General features: G+C 42.6%; 1 non-coding gene across 1 annotated transcript; it reads left to right on the top strand.

The window, feature by feature from the left end:
- The first annotated feature begins 10096 nt into the window (after positions 1–10096).
- Positions 10097–10203, top strand: LOC142175059 (small nucleolar RNA R71). The gene has a single exon (XR_012704249.1). It is a non-coding gene; the product is annotated as a small nucleolar RNA R71 (small nucleolar RNA).
- Positions 10204–20129: the final 9926 nt, after the last annotated feature.

Raw genomic sequence — 20129 nt, 5'->3', positions numbered from 1 at the left:
AGAAGTAACACATCATTCGATTGAAACACTTCTTTGCCCTTTTCTTGAAAGAGTTTTTCGAATATACTTTCTTTCTGATACTCCGAATTTTTATTCACCCCCAGTTGACCGAAAAACTTTCATCCTTCTTTTCCATTATCTTTTTGCTACACCATCTTGACAAAATGGCTGGTGATTCTTCTCACGCTGATCCCCCTGCCACAACTCTGACGCCGGAAAATGTTGCTCTGGCCATCGGAGGATTAGAAGTGGTGGAAGATAAGGAGGTCCCGATCACGCCCAACTATGCCTTATAAAAGGACAATGCGGACGTTGCAAATATAACCTGAGTATTTATGCCCAGAGTCGAATCCACAGAGAATTAACCTATCAATTACTTTCGTTGGACATACTAAATTCTTTAGAATCAACTTCCCCAAACGTTGTGAATAACAGTTGATGGTATATTTAATAACTAAGATTGAAAGTCAATAAACAGTTGTAAACTAAATATGCTTAAGTTGTGAATAATAATGAGACGGTTTTAAGGTAGTGATTTCCCCTATTGATGGAATCCCTTCTGTTTATGTTTCATATAGATTTACCAACACATCTCTATCAACCATGAACACTCTTTTTACCGTGAATCTCTCCCGAGTAATCACGATAATTTACTAGACGCACTCTCCCGAGATACTCTAGCTGGCTTTGTTTATTAAAGTTCACTTTAGATTGCACCCAAAACTTCGTTATCCCTAATCCCACCTTTAAACCCGCAATTATAGATCCCTCTTATACTTTGGGAGTGGTGTTGTTCAACAATCACCTAAATATGCACTCTCTCCCGAGTTATGCACACTAATTAGGCACAGCTAATTGAGGATCCTGTCAATTAACTACAACAAACATGTAGTTGAACAAATAGAGATTAAATTGGCAAACTATATTAACATAATCAAGAAGTTCATCCTTCAATAGGTTCCATCAAAACCCTAGACAAAGGATTTAGCTACTCATGACAATGGGTAAATAAACTATGAAAATATTCATGATCAAAATTGCCAGAAAAATAAAGAGAAGAAGAAAATATGATGTTTTGGGTGATCTCTCACACTTGTTTTTCTTGCCAAAGTACTCTCTAAGACATTACATGCCTCCCTTGGGCGAGTTCTATTGTTTAATATAGGGTTTTGGGCTAAAAATCCCGTGTTTTTGCACTTCAGTCCCTCAATTTTCCGCTTCCTATCGCGGTCATACCGCGGTATGCCAGGACCGCGACCAACTAGCCTCTCAGAATCCGTAACAGCCTTCTGCCGCGGTCCGACCGTGGTTACGCCAGGACCGCGGCAGTCCATCTCCAGTTCTGGTTTTGCTGCCTTCGCATGGTACACTTAGCGGATATTGTACGATTGACCTTTTTTTCTTCGTAATTGATCCCAAAAGTACTCCATAGACTTCTTTTATTGTATATAGCCTGCAACGCATGAAAAGCACTAATCAGAGCATTTTGTTATCACTTTTTACCATAAAAACTACACAAGAAGGTGGTTCTTTAGGGCCTAATTATAGTCAATTCACCTATTATCAACACTCCACACTTAAATCTTTGCTCGTCCTCGAACAAGTTGAACCACACTTCTAGGCCTAATCGTTCGATGCATTACCCAGTTTATGTCACACCCGCCATTATGAAAGAACAATCTAAGCAGTGCAACAGCCACACCTCAGATGAAGACTCTAATGCCATGCCACACTCGTGCTTACTCTAGTTACTCTAAATAGGTGAAAACTTGCTTTTTCTTCCTGAGTCACATGCCCTCACATCACATTTCTGAGGGAAGTTCCACACACATAAAATCAAGCAACAAGGAACTATAGATAGAACGAATCCACTCACTCTCAGCAAAGAACATTCACATGCCACACAGATACACCATAAACTTGCCCTTAGTGTAATACTCTACTAATCGAGTTATTCAGTCCAAGATCAAGAGGTCTTTATTTGGTTATAATGTAGACTAAGGAACGGGTATGATATATTTGGATATAGTGACTAACCTCCCTAAGCACTTTTAATACAATCATTCCCTTTATTCCAATTTCCATGTTCAACCCAATCATTCTTCCACACTTGTTTCATAGGCTACCCCTACTTTTCTTTAGGTGCAACTGGCCTCTTTTTTTTAACAGCCATTGCACCATTCAAGTATTTTCCTGATTTTCCTTTTCCCACTCCATTACTACCCCACACTTTGACTTTTATATGCTTTTTAACGATTCAAGTGCTTCTAGGAGGTACAGGTCCAAACAGTCAAACTATTCAAACACAGGGATGTAGGTTATTGTAAGGTTATCAAAGAACATGCTTCAGGTTTGAACGGGTTAACTATGGCAATATGTACAGGTGGATTCATAATTATACAGGCTACACAAGGAACTGCCTCAATCATCTCTAAGGCCAAACAACTTCTATTTCGCTTTGCAAACACACAGGGCAAGTTCTAGGTATCGCATGCAAGCACAGAATACAAGTATTATCTCACACACACTTACGTGAGCATTCAAGAAAGACAAGGTGTGCAGAATTAAAGCATAAAATTACGAGTCTACAAACGAGCCTAGACGTCGCACCCTCAAGTTTGTTTTAGTTATTTGCAGGTGTGTACATTACGGGTTGCATTCTTGCCTTCACCCATCTTGGTCCAATAGAGTCCTAAGGGTTCTAAAAATATTAAAGAAAAATCTACCTAACCCAGTCCAAGAAAAGCCCTTGGAAAAGAACCGTGGTCAAAAGAAAAACCAAGGAGGAATTACTACACTACCTAAAAAGAAAAATAAAATAAAAAAAATCTAAATGGACTACTTCCCTCAAGAGTACTGTCCAAGTGGTCCGTCCTCAGGAAGAGTCTCCTACATTTATTTATTTTACAACCAATGTATATGTACACTAACAATACACCACTAAAGCAAGTCTCCCACCCCACACAAAAAGAATATGGCATGTCCCCATGTCATAACACAAATAAAGTGCAGAAGGGTAAGAAGACTTCTCTGAGCATCACTCGGAGTCGGAGACGGTGCTGGGATCCACATGACAAGCCCTCCCCAAAGCACGGAACCAAGATATCATTCGGCTCTCAAAACTGGCATGCCGCTGAGACATGGCATCCATACGTACATGCAGGCCATCCACCGAGGAGCGAAGATCTGCCACCTTTTCCTCCAAAGAATGCAACATGGGTCAGTTGGACTGTTATCTAGAGAACCCTACCCCAGTATGGGGTCGCCGAGAGGATCCGGCTCCATCATAGGATCTCCTGGATGGTGCCATGGGTGTTGGGGAGTCATCCTCATCATCAAGCTCAATGGTTGTGGGTGCATCTCTGCCCACTGTGATCTTTGAAGCTCTGAATGCCGTTTTTGCGGGCAAAGCTCCATCTGTAGGATTGGTGGGGACACCATCCAGCAGACACAACCTCATCACAAGTGAGGGGAAGTAAAACCCCTTAGATAGCAGAGGTGATCGAAGGATCATTTCATCTCCAATAATTCTCGCCACATCAAAGTCTTTCTTGGTGACGAAGCACCACACCAATAGAGCCCGTAGGTGGTTCACATCTGTCGTGTTGCCCGTGGGCAATAACCGGCTACAAATAATGGTGAACCAGCACTTAGCCTCATGTGTGAACGACTTGGAGTGAAAGGTAATGTTTTCCTGTAGCCAGATTGGTCGACCCCCTGCGCAAATTGTCTCAATCATAGTGTCCCAAGTGACCCCTTGGGCATCGTGGTAATGATCAATGTCACCAGTGAATTGGGGCAGCTGCAAGACCTGGCGAATCTTCAGAATTGAGGCATCTACCACCCTGCCCCGCACAATCACAGACCGACACAAATGTTCCGGGCAGTTCGCGTAGAACTCCCGGACTAATAATGGGTTTGCCGTCTCAGGTTCATCAAACAAGAACTCCATCTCCCTCTGTCTGTTTTCCGTATACATGTCTGCTTTTTCCATACTGAGGACAGCCTTGTCAACAGGAATCTCAGGGACAAAGCTTTTGGTGGCCTTAGCATGAAATGCGTCCTCTGCCTCCTGTGACTGGAACTTGGTGGCATCATAATATTAGCATTTGGGAAGTGCTTGCCGAGCTCTTTCACCTTTTTCGGGCCATATTACCTGCAGACAATTCAGGGTAACAATCAGATGCATCCTAACATATGCCAGTCGGATGGGTACTCAGACTTCGCCACCCGATGGCACCAAACAGTTTCCTTTTGTCAATCAATGCCAGTATACCCAATTAGTAAGGTGCCCAAAGTTGACAACCGCCACTATTGCCCTCACACCACTATTAATTTTACAATTCCGCCATATAATACCCCACACAATCTCCCACAAGCGAATCATGTCAAAATGCTACCACCACCACAAACTAAGAAGGGCACAAAGTGCTCCAAAATTTTACAATACACCCCAATTTTCGGCCATTTAGACCCCTCCACCAAGCTTCACCCTAAAACAATTTGTTTAGGCCTCCAAACATTCTAAAAATCGCCCCCAAGTTAAGCACAATGAAAACCCAACCATTTAAACATCAATCATGGCCAAAAGAAGCAAATAATGGAGAAAAGGAAAGAAAAGAAAGGAAAAAAATTACACTAAAACACTACCTAGGGTTTAATTGAAACTAATTTAGACTACTCATTACACTAAGTTATGTAAAAGAAAGAGAAAAGAATAGAGAAGCTTACCTTGAGGATGAATGGAAGGGATAGGTTGTGGAGAGAGAGAGATGGAGAAGAAAGGAGGGGCAACAATGGGGGTTTGAGGGATAGGAGATGGTGTGAAAGAGAGAAGAGAAGAAAGAAGGGGATGGGGGAATAGTGGGGGGTTAGGTTTATTAAAAAAAGGGGGGGGAGGGAGAAAAAAGAAGAAAAAAAAATTCTGCAACTTACCTGGCCCGCGCTGGTCTACCGCGGTTCTACCTCGGTTACGCTGGGACCGCGGTAGACCTCTTTCTGAGGGGTTATTTGACCGCGGTCCTACTGCGGTTACGCTGGAACTGCGGTAGACTTCTTTCAGAGGAGGTCCTTGACCATGGTCCGACCGTGGTTACGCTGGGACCGCGGTCTGGGCATGTTCCTGCTACTTTTTTTTTTCATGAAGTTATGCATTCACTTACAACACATTCGTGGGTTGCCTCCCATGCAGCTCCTGATTTAACGTCGCGGCACAATGCATATGAGCGCATTTAAGGCTCGCTCGACCTCTGTGGTCCAGTCAGGTGTAGCTCAGACACTTCCTTTGGTTCGCTCATGCCCACATATAGTTTCAATCTCTGCTCATTGACTCTAAATGTATGAGAGTCTTTCTCTGTGGCAATCTTGACAGCACCTGAAGGGAAAACTTCGACCACTCTAAATAGTCCAGACCATCGTGACCTGAGTTTACACGGAAATAGCCTTAATCGTGAGTTATAAAGCAACACCATATCTCTAGGATTGAAATTTCACTCCACAATGTTCTTGTCGTGCAACCTCTTCATTCTTTCCTTGTACAACCTTGTGCTCTCAAAAGCAAGATGTCTGAACTCATCGAGCTCATGCAATTCTGTGATTCTCGTTGTGCCCGCAACCTCGATGTTTAGATTCAGGTGTTTCAGTGCCCACCACGCTCTATGTTCAAGTTCCACTGGCAAATGGCCGGCCTTCCTGAACACCAGCTTATATGGTGACATACTAATCGGTGTTTCAAAAGCAGTTCTATATGCCCAGAGTGCATCATCTAACTTTTTCGCCCAATCAGTTCTTGTGGCGTTCACAGTCTTGGTTAGCACACTCTTTATCTCTCTGTTGGACACTTCAACCTACCCACTAGTTTGCGGGTGATAAGGGGTAGCCACCTTGTGGCGTACATCATACTTTGCAAGCAACTTCTCGAAAGCTCTATTACAGAAGTGAGTGCCTCTGTCACTGATAATCGCTCTTGGTGTCCCAAATCTGGTGAATATGTTCTTCTTCAAAAAACCCACCACCTCTCTTGCATCATTAGTGGGCAATGCTACAGCTTTTACCCATTTGGACACGTAATCCACAGCAACAAGTATGTACTTATTTCCATAAGAGCTGACGAAGGGACCCATGAAGTCAATCCCCCAGACATCGAACACTTCCACATCTTGAATTGGGTTCATGGGCATCTCATGGCAACGGGAAATGTTCCCGGTCCGCTGACATTCATTGCAGCCCTTCACCCATTGGTGCGCATCTTTAAACACTGTTGGCCAAAAGAATCCGGCCTCAAGCACTTTCGCAGCTGTCCTGACCCCTCCAAAATGTCCTCCATAAGCCGATGCGTGACAAGCCTGCAAAACAGAAGATTGTTCTATCTCGGGGACACACCTCCGGATCATATTGTTAACACAAATTCTAAACAGGTAAGGCTCATCCCAATAATACATGCGGTAGTCACGAGAAAACTTTTTCTTTTGTACAGATGAAAGGTCATAGGGAACTATACCGCAGGCCAGGGAATTTGCAAAGTCTGCATACCATGGCGCTTCCTCAAGATTAGTAGCGAGCAGCTACTCGTCTGGAAAGGTTTCCAGAATATCTTCAACCTCAACTGCATTTTCAGCTCCCTCAAGTCGTGATAGATGATCTGCGACTTAGTTCTCTGTGCACTTACTGTCACGAATTTCAAGGTCAAATTCTTGCAGCAGCAACACCCAATGAATCGATGCGACTTAGACTCCTTCTTCTCAATCAAGTACCTAAGTGTTGCATGATCAGTGTATACAATTACCTTAGAACCAATCAGATATGATCTAAACTTGTCGAAAGCAAACACCATAGCCAACATCTCCTTCTCAGTCACAGTATAGTTCAGTTGGGCTCCACTCAGTGTTCTACTAGCATAGTAGATTGGATGCATCATCTTGTCCTTCCGTTGTCCCAGCACTGCCCCCACTTCTTAGTCACTGGCATCACACATGAGTTCGAATGGTTGCTCCCAGTTGGGGGCAACAATAATAGGTGTTGTGACCAGTCTCTTTTTCAGCTTCTCAAATGCTACCCTAAAATCATCATAAAACAAGAAAGGGTGATCTTTTCTAACAACTTATAGAGAGGGTTGACAATTTTTGAGAAGTCCTTTATGAATCTCCGGTATAAACCGACATGCCTAAGGAAGCTTCTGATTGCTTTGACTGAAGTTAGAGGAGGTAGCTTTGCTATTACATCCACTTTAGCACGATCCACCTCAATTCCTTTGCTTGACACTCGGTGCCCCAAGACTATGCCTTCTTGTACCATGAAGTGGCACTTCTCCCAGTTCAGAACCAGGTTAGTCTCGATACACTGTTTCAGCACACGAGTCAGATTTATCAGGCACTCATCAAATGAGTTCCCTACCACTGAGAAGTCATCCATGAACACCTCCATTATGTCCTCTACCATGTCAGTGAATATGGCCATCATGCACCGTTGGAATGTGGCGGGTGCATTGCACAGGCCAAAGGGCATCCCCCGAAAGGCATAAATGCCATAAGGGCAAGTGAAAGAGGTCTTCTCTTTTTCCTCCGGTGCAATGGAGATCTGGTTGTATCCTGAGTACCCGTCCAAAAAATAGAAGTGTGACCTCCTTGCCAGTTTGTCTAACATCTGATCAATGAAGGGAAGTGGGAAGTGGTCTTTCCGGGTGGCTAGATTTAGCTTTCTATAATCCATGCAAATTCTCCAGCCCGTGACTGTTCTTGTAGAGATCAATTCATTGTTATCATTCTTAACTACCGTCATGCCACCCTTTTTAGGTACACATTGAACTGGGCTAACCCAGCTGCTGTCAGAGATTGGGAAGATAATTCCCGTGTCTAACCACTTTATTACTTCCTTCTTCACCACTTCCTTCATGTTAGGGTTCAGCCTTCTTTGGTGTTCCCTGGAAGGTTTGTGTCCCTCTTCCAGTAGAATTTTGTGCATACAGCAGGCGGGGCTGATCCCCTTTATGTCTGCCATGGTCCACCCAATGGCAGTCTTGCACTCCTTAAGTACCTGCAAGAGTTGTTTTGCCTGCACATCTAACAAACTAGATGAGATAATAACAGGTAATGTGGAGTTAGGTCCAAGGAATTCATACTTGAGATGGTTGGGCAATGGCTTTAACTCCAGCTTTGGTGGTTCTTCGATAGATGGCTTGGCTGGAGGAGTCTCTCGATTTTCCAAGTGCAAGGGCTCAAATTCTAGAGTTCTATCCCAGAACCCTCTACCCTCTAATGCCAACACCCATTCCGCCAGTTCCTCTCCATTCACCTCATCCAAATTCATTAAACATGCAGCAAGGGGGTCCTCAATGGTTAGCACCTCATCATCAGTCTCTATGATTACATCCACGGCATCAATAAGAGAACAATTGGCGAATTCACTTGGTTGCCTCATAGATTTCTGCACATTGAATGTTATCTCCTCATCGTTCAATCTCATCTTGAGCTCCCCGATTTCACAATCAATGAGAGCTCTCCCTGTGGCCAAGAATGATCTTCCTAAAATTATGGGAATCTCTTCATCCACTCTGCAGTCTAAGATCACAAAATCTGCAGGGAACACAAATTTTCCTACCTGAATTAGCACATCATCTAAGATACCAGAGGGTCGCTTCACTGTCCTGTCAGCCAGCTGCAACAACATAGAGGTGGGTCTAGCTCTTCCAATGCCCAACCTCTTGTAAATCTCCAGGGGCATAAGATTGATGTTGGCCCCTAGATCACACAGTGCTTTAGCAAAAGCAAAATTACCAATAGTGCATGGAATTGTAAAGCTCCCTGGGTCAGACAGCTTTTCTGCAATTGGTCTAGTCACCACTGCACTACATGTCTGAGTAAGAGTAAGTGTGGCCAAGTCTTGGAAATCAAACTTTCGGGACATCAAGTCCTTCATCATTTTTGCATACCCAGGCGTCTCCTTCAAAGCTTCAATCAATAGTATGTTTACCTGGATTTGTTTCAGCATTTCGAAGAACTTCTTGTATTGCTCCTCCTTTTGGTACTTAGCCAACCTCTGAGGGAATGGTGCAGGAGGTCTCTTCTTCCCAATCAACTGGGATTGATCCTTATCAACTGCTACATCAACTACAGGTTCCTGGACTGTCTCAGCTTCTTTCTCCGTCAGTTTCGTTGACTCATCCAGCTCAATAGGCACTGGTATAAGTGTCTCAGCTTGTCTAGTTTCTCGAGCCCTCTCTTGCTCTACACCTAGATTTCTGCCATTACGTAGACTTACCGCTATCATCTACTTTGGGCCTTGATCTTTTGGATTTATCTGGGTGTCTGCAGGTAGTGTCCCATGAGGACGATTGTTCAGAGACATAGAAATTTGGCCCACTTGCACTTCAATATTCTTGATTGATGCATCATGTGCATCCACTCTCTCATTAATTTTTGCATTAGACCCAATAACCTGCTGCATCATTGCCTCAAATCTAGCAAACCCATCTTCCTGCCTTCCACCATGCTGCTGCTGAGGAGGGTGATACCCCTACTGCTGACTCTGATTATTATATCCATGTGGCCTTGGGTAAGGTGTCATATTGTTAGGGGATCTCATACCTCCCATGTTTCCATTGTTGAACTGTGGATGGACTGGCCTGTATTGCTGATTTTGCTGGCCCCAATTCTGACCACCCTGTCTCTGGCCTCCATGATTAGACACATAATTCATGTCTTCAGGGTAGTGGTGATGATCATGTTCTGTATTCCATTGGTTACTGATTGGATGACTAATTCAAGATGCGCACAAGCCCCCATTGGTAGTATCTACGATGTGTACTTGCTGCTTCTGCCCTGACTCTTCCACCTTTTTGGTGAGTATACTCATCTGTGTCAATAAGGTGGCCATATTTTTAGCCATAGAGTTGGATGGATCTAAGGGCACTGAGTGAACCACTGGAGTGATAGGTGCATTCCTGGTTGTCCATCCCGAATTTTGTGCCATCTTGTCAAGCAGACTCTGGCCTTCTCTCCATGTTTTGCTCAAAAATGCTCCACCAGCTGAAGCATCAACAATGTTCTTCATGCTATCTGACAATCCCATGTAAAACCGCTGCCCCAACATCAGATCTGGAATACCATGGTGCGGGCATATAACCAGCATCCCTTTAAAGCGCTCCCATGTTTCATGCAGTGTCTCCATTGGTCTCTGTTTAAAACTCAAAATTTCATCAATTTGTTGAGTAGTCTTATTGGGTGGGTGGAACTTGTTATGGAATTGCCTGACTAACTCATCCCAAGTTGTTATAGAATTTATGGGAAGTGAGTTTAGCCAAGTTTGGGCAACTCCTGTCACTGAGAATGGAAACAATAACAGCTTGATTGCTTTAGGAATTACGTTGGGCTGCCTTTGGGTTTTGCAGATAGAGAGGAAGTTCTTCAAGTGCTGCTGAGGATCTTCGACTTGCGCACCCCGAAAATAGTCCCTTGTTCTGCAACAAGTGCAGCATGTTATTCGTAATTTGGAATGACTCAGCCTGTATCTGCGGAACTACAATGGCTGTGGATTGATTTTCAGCTGTGGGTTATGCCCAGTCATAGAGAGCAGCCTTTAGCACTATTGGTACCATTGGGTTTTCCTCGTGATCCCCCATGACTATTTCGAATTGTGCAGTTGTTGGTTGTTGTTTGTTTTTTCGATTAGCCCGATTCAAGGCCTTGAAAATTTTCTCGGGATCTGATAATGCTTCAAATACTTCACCAGATCTCGATGAGTTTCTAGGCATGCACCTGTGCAACCAAGTCAATAAACGTTAAAATTTCAATGTAAAATTGGGTATAGAGAAAAAATGACTACAATAAGAATCTTTGTACTTCTTTCAATTGTAATTGATAACACCGTTAATTCCCCGGCAACGACACCAAAATTTGATCACGCCCAACTATGCCTTATAAAAGGACAATGCGGACGTTGCAAATATAACCTGAGTATTTATGCCCAGAGTCGAATCCACAGAGAATTAACCTATCAATTACTTTCGTTAGACTTACTAAATTCTTTAGAATCAACTTCCCCAAACGTTGTGAATAACAGTTGATGGTATATTTAATAACTAAGATTGAAAGTCAATAAACAGTTGTAAACTAAATATGCTTAAGTTGTGAACAATAATGAGAAGGTTCTAAGGTAGTGATTTCCCCTATTGATAGAATCCCTTATGTTTATGTTTCATATAGATTTACCAACACATCTTTATCAACCATGAACACTCTTTTTACCGTGAATCTCTCCCGAGTAATCACGATAATTTACTAGACACACTCTCCCGAGATACTCTAGCGGGCTTTATTTATTACAGTTCACTTTAGATTGCACCCAAGACTTCGTTATCCCTAATCCCACCTTTAAACCCGCAGTTATAGATCCCTCTTATACTTTGGGAGTGGTGTTGTTCAACAATTACCTAAATATGCACTCTCTCCCGAGTTATGCACACTAATTAGGCACAGCTAATTGAGGATCCTGTCAATTAACTACAACAAACACGTAGTTGAACAAATAGAGATTAAATTGGCAAACTATATTAACATAATCAAGAAGTTCATCCTTCAATAGGTTCCATCAAAACCCTAGACAAAGGATTTAGCTACTCATGACAATGGGTAAATAAACTATGAAAATATTCATGATCAAAATTGCCAGAAAAATAAAGAGAAGAAGAAAATATGATGTTTTGGGTGATCTCCCACACTTGTTTTTCTTGCCAAAGTACTCTCTAAAACATTACATGCCTCCCTTGGGCGAGTTCTATTGTTTAATATAGGGTTTTGGGCTAAAACACCCGTGTTTTTGCACTTCAGTCCCTCAATTTTCCGCTTCCTATCGCGGTCCTACTGCGGTTACGCCAGGACCACAGCCAACTAGCCTCTCGAAATCCGCAACAGCCTTCTGTTGCGGTCCGGCCGTGGTTACGCCAGGACCGCGGCAGTCCATCTCCAATTCCGGTTTTGCTGCCTTCGCATGGTACACTTGTACGATTGACCTCTTTTTCTCCGTAATTGATCACAAAAGTACTCCATATACTTCTTTTATTGTATATAGCCTGCAACGCATGAAAAGCACTAATCAGAGCATTTTGTTATCACTTTTTACCATAAAAACTATACAAGAAGGTGGTTCTTTAGGGCCTAATTATAGTCCAATTCATCTATTATCAGGTCCCGTCGGTAACCGAGATCTTGCCTCGTCCTAGGAGATAATGGACCGACTTCTGCAGTCGTGCCGGGGTGGAGATGAAACATATCCCCTTTGTTATAAAAGAGGAAGACATTGCAGAGTTGAAAGCTAGGTGGGGAATCCCCAGTTACGTTGACATGCGGCCGGCGGTGGGGAACGATATAGTCCATTTCGACCGCCCTGGGTACTGCGTGTTCTATGCCTACCCCTTTCTTATTAGGTACACACTTCCTCTCCCTCTCCTGGTGGTAGATTTCTGTCGTTTTTACGAGGTATGCCCCTCCCAACTTTCGTTGTACCTGTACAAGTTGTTCCTTATGTTGTTCAAGTTTGCGGAACTTGCCGGTCGTGAGATCACTTTGGATCACATGCTTAATATCTTCGCCCCTCAACTCATTCGCGGCACGATGATTCATATGCGTCATCAGGGGTTGAAGAGTCTGGTGGTGAAAATGGACGATAGGGCCAACCATCATTTCTATGAGAATTATTTCTATGTGTGGATCGAGCATATTGTGGCGGATCCAACGGGGTTCCCTGAGAAGTGGAACTTTGCGCGTAAGTATCTTATGTTTTTAGTCGGTGAGATACCCGACCGCTTTTTATTACAGTACTAAACCCTGTTATGTCTGTGCAGCTGAGAAATTGCCCTCTCCGTCTGTCGAAGGTATCCACGAGTGGGCGAGTGCCATCCTTCCCCATACGGCGGGGGTTCGCACATGGTCGGCCTTTTATGAAAAATTTGGACGTAGGCCCCTTACAGGTGAGGTGTTGTTTCTGTTTGTTGTTTTTCTTCTCTTTTTACTTAGTTTCTTATATGCAGTTTTGTCGATGCCATGGAGAGTGCGGAGAGCGAGGGCTCCTCCATTAGCTTTTCGTCAGTCGACATCATCTGCTCGCCCTGCTGCAACACCTACCACTTGGCTTTCGTCGAGGTCTGCTTGAGTTGAGTCTGCGGCTGTGGTTATTCCTGCGGAGGCCACTTCTCAGGCTGAGGTCCCGACTCGTATCGCTCATCCGACGGTTGAATCTCCCCCTGCTGAGGAAGAGGAAGGGTCGTCCAATAGGCGGTAAGTGGAGTTCGAGGCAACGCCTCCAACTGTGATACACCTGGACGATTCTCCCTTGACAGGATCTGGGGGGGGGATTGATACCACTCCGCACATAGAGATGGAGCCAGCCGTCGTATCTGCCCCTACGACGGAGATTCTTGCCACTGTCATTGATCAGCAACCTGCCACGATGGGGGGCCAGATTTATGAGGTCGCCGTGGTGGTTTCGGACGTACCTTCATCCTCCGTACTGGGTCGCGCTTCCTCCTCAACTGCTAAAGGAGGAAAGGGTGTTATGGTCGATGACTATGAATCCAAGTCGGACCTCGATCCTGATGATGTTAGGATGTTTGAGGAGGGTATTACCCACTCGGTGGTTCGTGCGGGAGGCCTAGCCTATATTCTTGAGATCTCTTTAGATGTTAATCTCTTAGGGGACACAGAGGATCTAGTGCCACAGTTTGACATTTTGTGCTCCGCTGCCGAGAATGAGGCTCTCCGGAACGTTCCTGATATCGATTTGATGAATTAGGTGGCCGCTATAGGCTTGAGGGTACTTTACTCTTTTCTTTTATACTTCTCTTGTTTTTCTTGTTGATATGGCTTTAACCCATCTTCTCGTTTTTCAGACATACATGGTGGAAATGGAGAGTATGCGCAGGGCCGACATTCGGGCCAAGATTTTCTTGAAGACGTTGGAGAAGTATCGACGTAATCGTAACAAGTGTTGTGTGATGCACGAGCGACTAAGGGAGAATCCTGGTACTCGATACCTCAGTGATGAATTGGAGAGGAGAGACCAGCAATTAATGGAGGCCGTTCGCAGAAATAGTGTGCTCGAGGAGCAACTTCACGCGAAGGACAAAGAGCTTGAGTTGGGAAAGGGGGTAGCCGCAGAGTGTGACTATCTGCAGGAGAAACTGAGGTCGATGCAGGCCGAGGTGGATCAAAATCTTATCAAGGTCGAGCCGATGAATGCAGAGTGAATGGGAAAGTTGGCCGAATTGGAGAGAAAGGTTGTCGGGTTGGAGAGTATCAAGAGTGCCTGGTCTGCGGCTTTGGCAAGGGCGGCGGCCCTGGAGAACACTATCGCGTCCTCCAGTCTAATCAGGATTCAGAGAGAGCGACGACCACACTAATGGAGGCGAGGCTTGAGGAACGTATTAGTGAGATCTACCGGGAAGCTTCGACCTTAGAAGATCGAGTCGCGCTCTGGAAGCCGAGAAGGAGCAATTGTTGGCTCAAATTGAGTCCTCCTCCGCCGCCGTTACCCGCCGCTTACATGAGATTTGGGTTCATGTTGAGGCTCAGCAGGATATATACAAGAGTTTGTGGGAGGTGGGCAATGTTACTGAGGCCGCATATGAAGGAGCACGGGAAAAGGCACGAGAGGATCGTGTCAACTGTGGTTACAACTCTACGACTCCGGAGGCCGATGAGGGCGTGGATGATGAGGGAGGGCTTCCTGGAGATGGTGGCGATGATGGTGGCAGTGATGACGCTGAGGGAAAGAATGCTATCTTTGTCTATTTTTTGTTTGTTGTTGTTTTTTTATACATTTGTTGTAAGTTGTCGTTGTTCCTTTTTTCTTTTCTATTATTGGCTTGGGCCGTGTGTAATCTGCGACTGTTTGCGCATCGATTTTGTATAAAGAATTTTTCGTTGTTATTTGCCTTGTACTTTGTCTTTGTTTTTGCTTTTCATGACTTTGGTGCGAGGTAGATTCCCGTATGGTGAGTCCCAATTTTTCTTTCCCTTTATATTTTTTGTCGGTCCTTGGCCTTAGGGATATTTTGAATTTTCTCTTTGGCGAAGGCTCTTGGCCTTAAAGGGTGTTATTTCGAACTTATCGAAATAGTAACCCATCGTTGTTCGATCAAGGTCGAACTCTTCTTTTTGGCGAAGGCCCTTGGCCTTAAAAGGTATTATTTCAAACTTATCGAAATGGTAACCCGTCGTCGTTCGATCGAGGACGAACTCTTCTTTTTGGCGAAGGCCCTTGGCCTTAAAAAAGTGTTATTTCAAACTTATCAAAGGGTAACCCGTCGTCGTTTGATTGAGGTCGAACTCTTCTTTTTGGCGAAGGCCCTTGGCCTTAAAGGGTGTTATTTTGAACTTATCGAAATGCTAACCCGTCGTTGTTAGATGGAGGTCGAACTCTTCTTTTTTGGTGGAGGCCCTTATCCTTAAAGGGTGTTATTTCTAACTTTTCGAAATGGTAACCCGTCGTCGTTTGATCGAGATCAAACTCTTAATTTTGGAGAGGGCTCTTGGCCTTAAAGGGTGTTATTTTGAACTTTTCGAAATGGTAACCCGTCGTCGTTTGATCGAGATCAAACTCTTAATTTTGGAGAAGGCTCTTGGCCTTAAAGGGTGTTATTTTGAACTTATCGAAATGGTAACCCGTCGTCATTCGATCGAGGTCGAACTCTTCTTTTTTGGCGAAGGCCCTTAGCCTTAAAGGGTGTTATTTCGAACTTATCGAAATGGTAACCCGTCGTCGTTCGATCGAGGTCGAAGTCTTCTTTTTGGCGAAGGCCCTTGGCCTTAAAGGGTGTTATTTCGAACTTATCGAAATAGTAACCCGTCGTCGTTCGATCGAGGTCGAACTCTTCTTTTTTGGCGAAGGCCCTTAGCCTTAAAGGGTGTTATTTTGAACTTATCGAAATAGTAACCTGTCGTCGTTCGATCGAGGTCGAACTCTTCTTTTTTGGCGAAGGCCCTTGTCCTTAAAGGGTGTTATTTCGAACTTATCGAAATGGTAACCCGTCGTCGTTCGATCGAGGTCGAACTCTTCTTTTTTGGCGAAGGCCCTTAGCCTTAAAGGGTGTTATTTTGAACTTATCAAAATAGTAACCTGTCGTCGTTCGATCGAGGTCGAACTCTTCTTTTTTGGTGAAGGCCCTTATTCTTAAAGGGTGTTATTTCGAACTTATCGAAATGGTAACCCGTCGTCGTTCGATCGAGGTCGAACTCTTCTTTTTTGGCGAAGTCCCTTAGCCTTAAAGGGTGTTATTTTGAACTTATCGAAATGGTAACGCGTCGTCAGTCCCAGTTTTTGGAGAATCAGGCATCTTCTGGGGGAGTCCCAATTCGCTTAATATGTTTTCATCAGAGAGTGTAATGTCGGGGAATACGAAACGTTGTTGTTTCGCTTATGTTTGTTTTGCACACATATTGGAGTTTCCCTGTCTGATTCCGGCCTTCCGGCCTGGAGGTGTCATCGGAGGGCAATGTTTCGGTTGTCTTGTAGTAGTTTCCCATTCTCTGATCGAGATGTTTCTTTGCTCGCCCGCTCGCACGACACTTGTGTTCATGTTTGAGCATTGGGCATAAGGTGATTCAAAATGGCACTTTCCTTACCCCTATCCGATGAATCGGTGAATGAGAGTAGGTTTGTAACGTTGCTCATTTTGTCTGGAATGTTGACGGTTGATGGGGCGATGGTTCCTAAATTCGGTGGCTGTTTCCAGCTCTCTTTCCCCTCCTATGTCGCGCCTTTGCCTTGCGTGGGTTGGGCTTTTTCTTAGCGCTCTTTTTGGTGGGTATTCGTGTTTCTTGTCTTTGATCTGGAAGAGACTAGGAAATTTCACTAAGAAATCCCCATAAACGGCGCCAAATTGTTTGACTCAAAAGATATTGTAACCTTTTTGAACAAATCAATTAAAGAAAGTGAAGGGGTAAATCTTAGTTAAACATAATAAATTCCAGATCAATGAGCTACTTGAACAGATAGTACATAAGATGATATAGAGGTAACCAATCTTATTGAAACTTTCATTGTGATTCCCATTAATCAATGGGGGAGGTGGTTTTACATGCTTCTCTGGAGATTGCTTCATTCTTCCTCTTTATTACGAAGGTTGCAGAAGAGAGAAATAAGGAGAAAGGGAGAAGCCCCGAAACCCTCCCCCCTCCCTAACCGAAGATTTTCCCTTCCTATATATAGTCATGGGACATTTGCTATTTACTTGGTCTGACTCTCTCACATTATCTGTCTTGGTCGTCCCCTCGACGTTGTTCCTTCTGACTCGACGGATGTCGTGAGTGCGGGATGTAGAATGGACCATGTCGTCTTTCGATACGCAGTCTCTTGGACGGGATATTGGTCAGCTTGACCGCAGTGGTTAGATTTTGACCAATACAAATACTTCAATATTAATAATTTTACTGCGATTACATAATTTTTATTAGGTTGCCCTTAAACTTGTTCGAAATTTTTATTTAGACACCTAAACTAACTATCATACCTACTGAACACTTGAACTCAAGCCAAGCCATATCTATTAGACATGCCTGGCTGACAAGGCATCATATGTGTGCCACACTCATTATCATCGCGTGACATCCATTGTTTTTTTTAAAAAAAACAATGTTTATCCTTCTTCTTTCTCATTCTCTCTCCTCCACCCACCACCTCTTCCATGCGTTGCATATTCTAATTGGTTTACTTTGCCATAGGAGGTGTTTGGCAACACACTCTAAACTATTTCAAAGGTTGTGCCAGGCATGTCTGATAGGCACACTTAGGCTTGGGTTTAGATGTGTTCAATAGGAACATGACTTAGGGTGTGTTTGGTATGAAGGAAAATATTTTTCAATTTTTCTATGTTTGGTTGGATTAAATGTTTTGAAAAATATTTTCTTTATCAACTCAAACAATGTTTTCCGTATCAAGAGAAAGGGAAAACATTTTCTAAAATTCCTTTTCAACCTTCCCCACCCTCACCCCCTCTCTCCAAAAAAAGCTTCTTGTTTTTTTCAAATTTCAGTTTTTCTGTTACCACCCACCCTACTACCCGTCCACCCCCCTCCCGCAAAAAAAAAAATTTACCTTATTTTTTTTACAATTTCAAATTTCTATTTTTTTGTTTTTCTGCACCACCAACCCCTCCCCCCACCCACCCACCCCCCGAAAAATATATGTTTTAAATATATTTTTCTGTTTTAGTTTTTTTATTTATCGGTTTAAAGGATCAAAATTTTACAAGTTCCAAAGCTATGAATTCGGAGGTTTATGTGTTTGGAAGTTTATGGGTTTAGAAATTATAAAGATTACGGGTTCAAAATTCTACGGTTTCGAAAATTTAGCGGTTCGAAAGTTTATGAAATTTGTGAATTCGGAAGGTTATTGGTTTGAAAATTTATGGCTTCATTTTTATTATATCTAAATCATTTATGAATACTCTTGAGAAGTCATTTTCCTTAATTTTGCGTATCAAACACCGAAAAATAAACAAGATTACTATTTGTTTTTCAAAAAAATATTTTTCACGGAAAATATTTTCCGTTATACCAAACACACCCTTAGCTCAAATATTTAAATAAAAACTCGGGCATTTAACAGGCTGCATATGTATTCGGCCATTTTGTTAAAATGAGTTATTCTTTTAAACGAATTCATTAAATTCATCAAAGAGTACTAATTACTTCTCTTGTTTATAATAAATAGTACTCCTTTCACCTCATTTTATGTGATAATGTTTAACTTAAGATGGAGTTTTAAAAAGAAAGATGTCAAATCTTGTATTTTAAATAGGCCATAAATATTTATGTGGCTATACTATATCACAAGCTATTCCGGATATAGAAAGCTGTATATTTTTAGATAGCCCTAAAAGGGGAGTATGTTACCTGAAATACGACGGCCTTTTTGTTAAAATGAGTTATTCTTTTAAGCGAATTCATTAAATTCATCAAAGAGTACTAATTACTTCTCTTGTTTATAATAAATAGTACTCCTTTCACCTCATTTTATGTGATAATGTTTAACTTAAAATGGAGTTTTAAAAAGAAAGACGTCAAATCTTGTATTTTAAATAGGCCATAAATATTTATGTGGCTATACTAAATCACAAGCTATTCCGGATATAGAAAGATGTATATTTTTAGATAGCCTAAAAGGGGAGTATGTTACCTGAAATAGGACGGAGGAGTAATTAGTTAACATCCTGTTTCGCCGTTTCATGCAAATAGGTCCTGGATACTAATATTCATTGTTAAACAACATTGACAAGAAATACTCCCATAGTGAATACCCTTCTATAAAAAGAAATTAGATGTCCAAGATAGATGAAAATAAATAAAATAAAAACAATTAATTTATCAAACTTGGTGCAGCATTAAACTTGAGTACTTGGAACCATTGCGCTTGAATCCATAAGGACAAATTATTGGTTACAATAATTGGTGCTTGACTTGATTGAAATTATTATTGGGATAAACCTTAAATCAATTTACAGCAGGGCAAACCCAAGAAACGAGAAATCATACACCTGCCCCGCAGTTGAGCAACTCATGAGAAAACTGTAGACCTAAAGGAAATATATGGCAAAATACATCGACAAACCCCTCAAAAAAAAATTCATTCTTTTTCACTTAAATACTCTATCTTAAGTATGTTTTATTTGAGCACTTTAACCAAGTCTTTATCATGTCATTTAGACACAAAAGGCTGCAAACATTTCTTACATTTTTCAAGCTCGTGAAATGGCACGAATAATAAACTACTCACACTTTTTCTATTTTTTTCTTTTTTCTTTTCTTATTCTTTTCTTCCTCTCTTACCTCACCCTTCTTGGACGGAAGCTATGGAATAACCGGCTATCTTTTCTGGAAATTGGTCTCTTCAAATTTTTTAATCTCTTTCCACTCTCTTTTTTTCTCTCTCTCTCACTCACACACGCACGCACAAATCACACTCAACAGAATGCAAACAAATCAAGCCAACATCTGTAACGGAAAGAATTTGAAAAATGTCAAACCTAGGCATTCCATCATCACCACAAATAGCCTACCTTTCACCGTTCTTTTGAAGAATGAAGAAACTCAAACTCAATATGTTTTCTTCTTCCAAGTTGGTCGAATCTATGGCTGAAA

The sequence above is a fragment of the Nicotiana tabacum genome, chromosome 20, assembly GCF_000715075.1.
Source record: "Nicotiana tabacum cultivar K326 chromosome 20, ASM71507v2, whole genome shotgun sequence".
Lineage (NCBI taxonomy): Eukaryota > Viridiplantae > Streptophyta > Magnoliopsida > Solanales > Solanaceae > Nicotiana > Nicotiana tabacum.
This window is presented reverse-complemented; position numbering and strand designations above follow the sequence as displayed.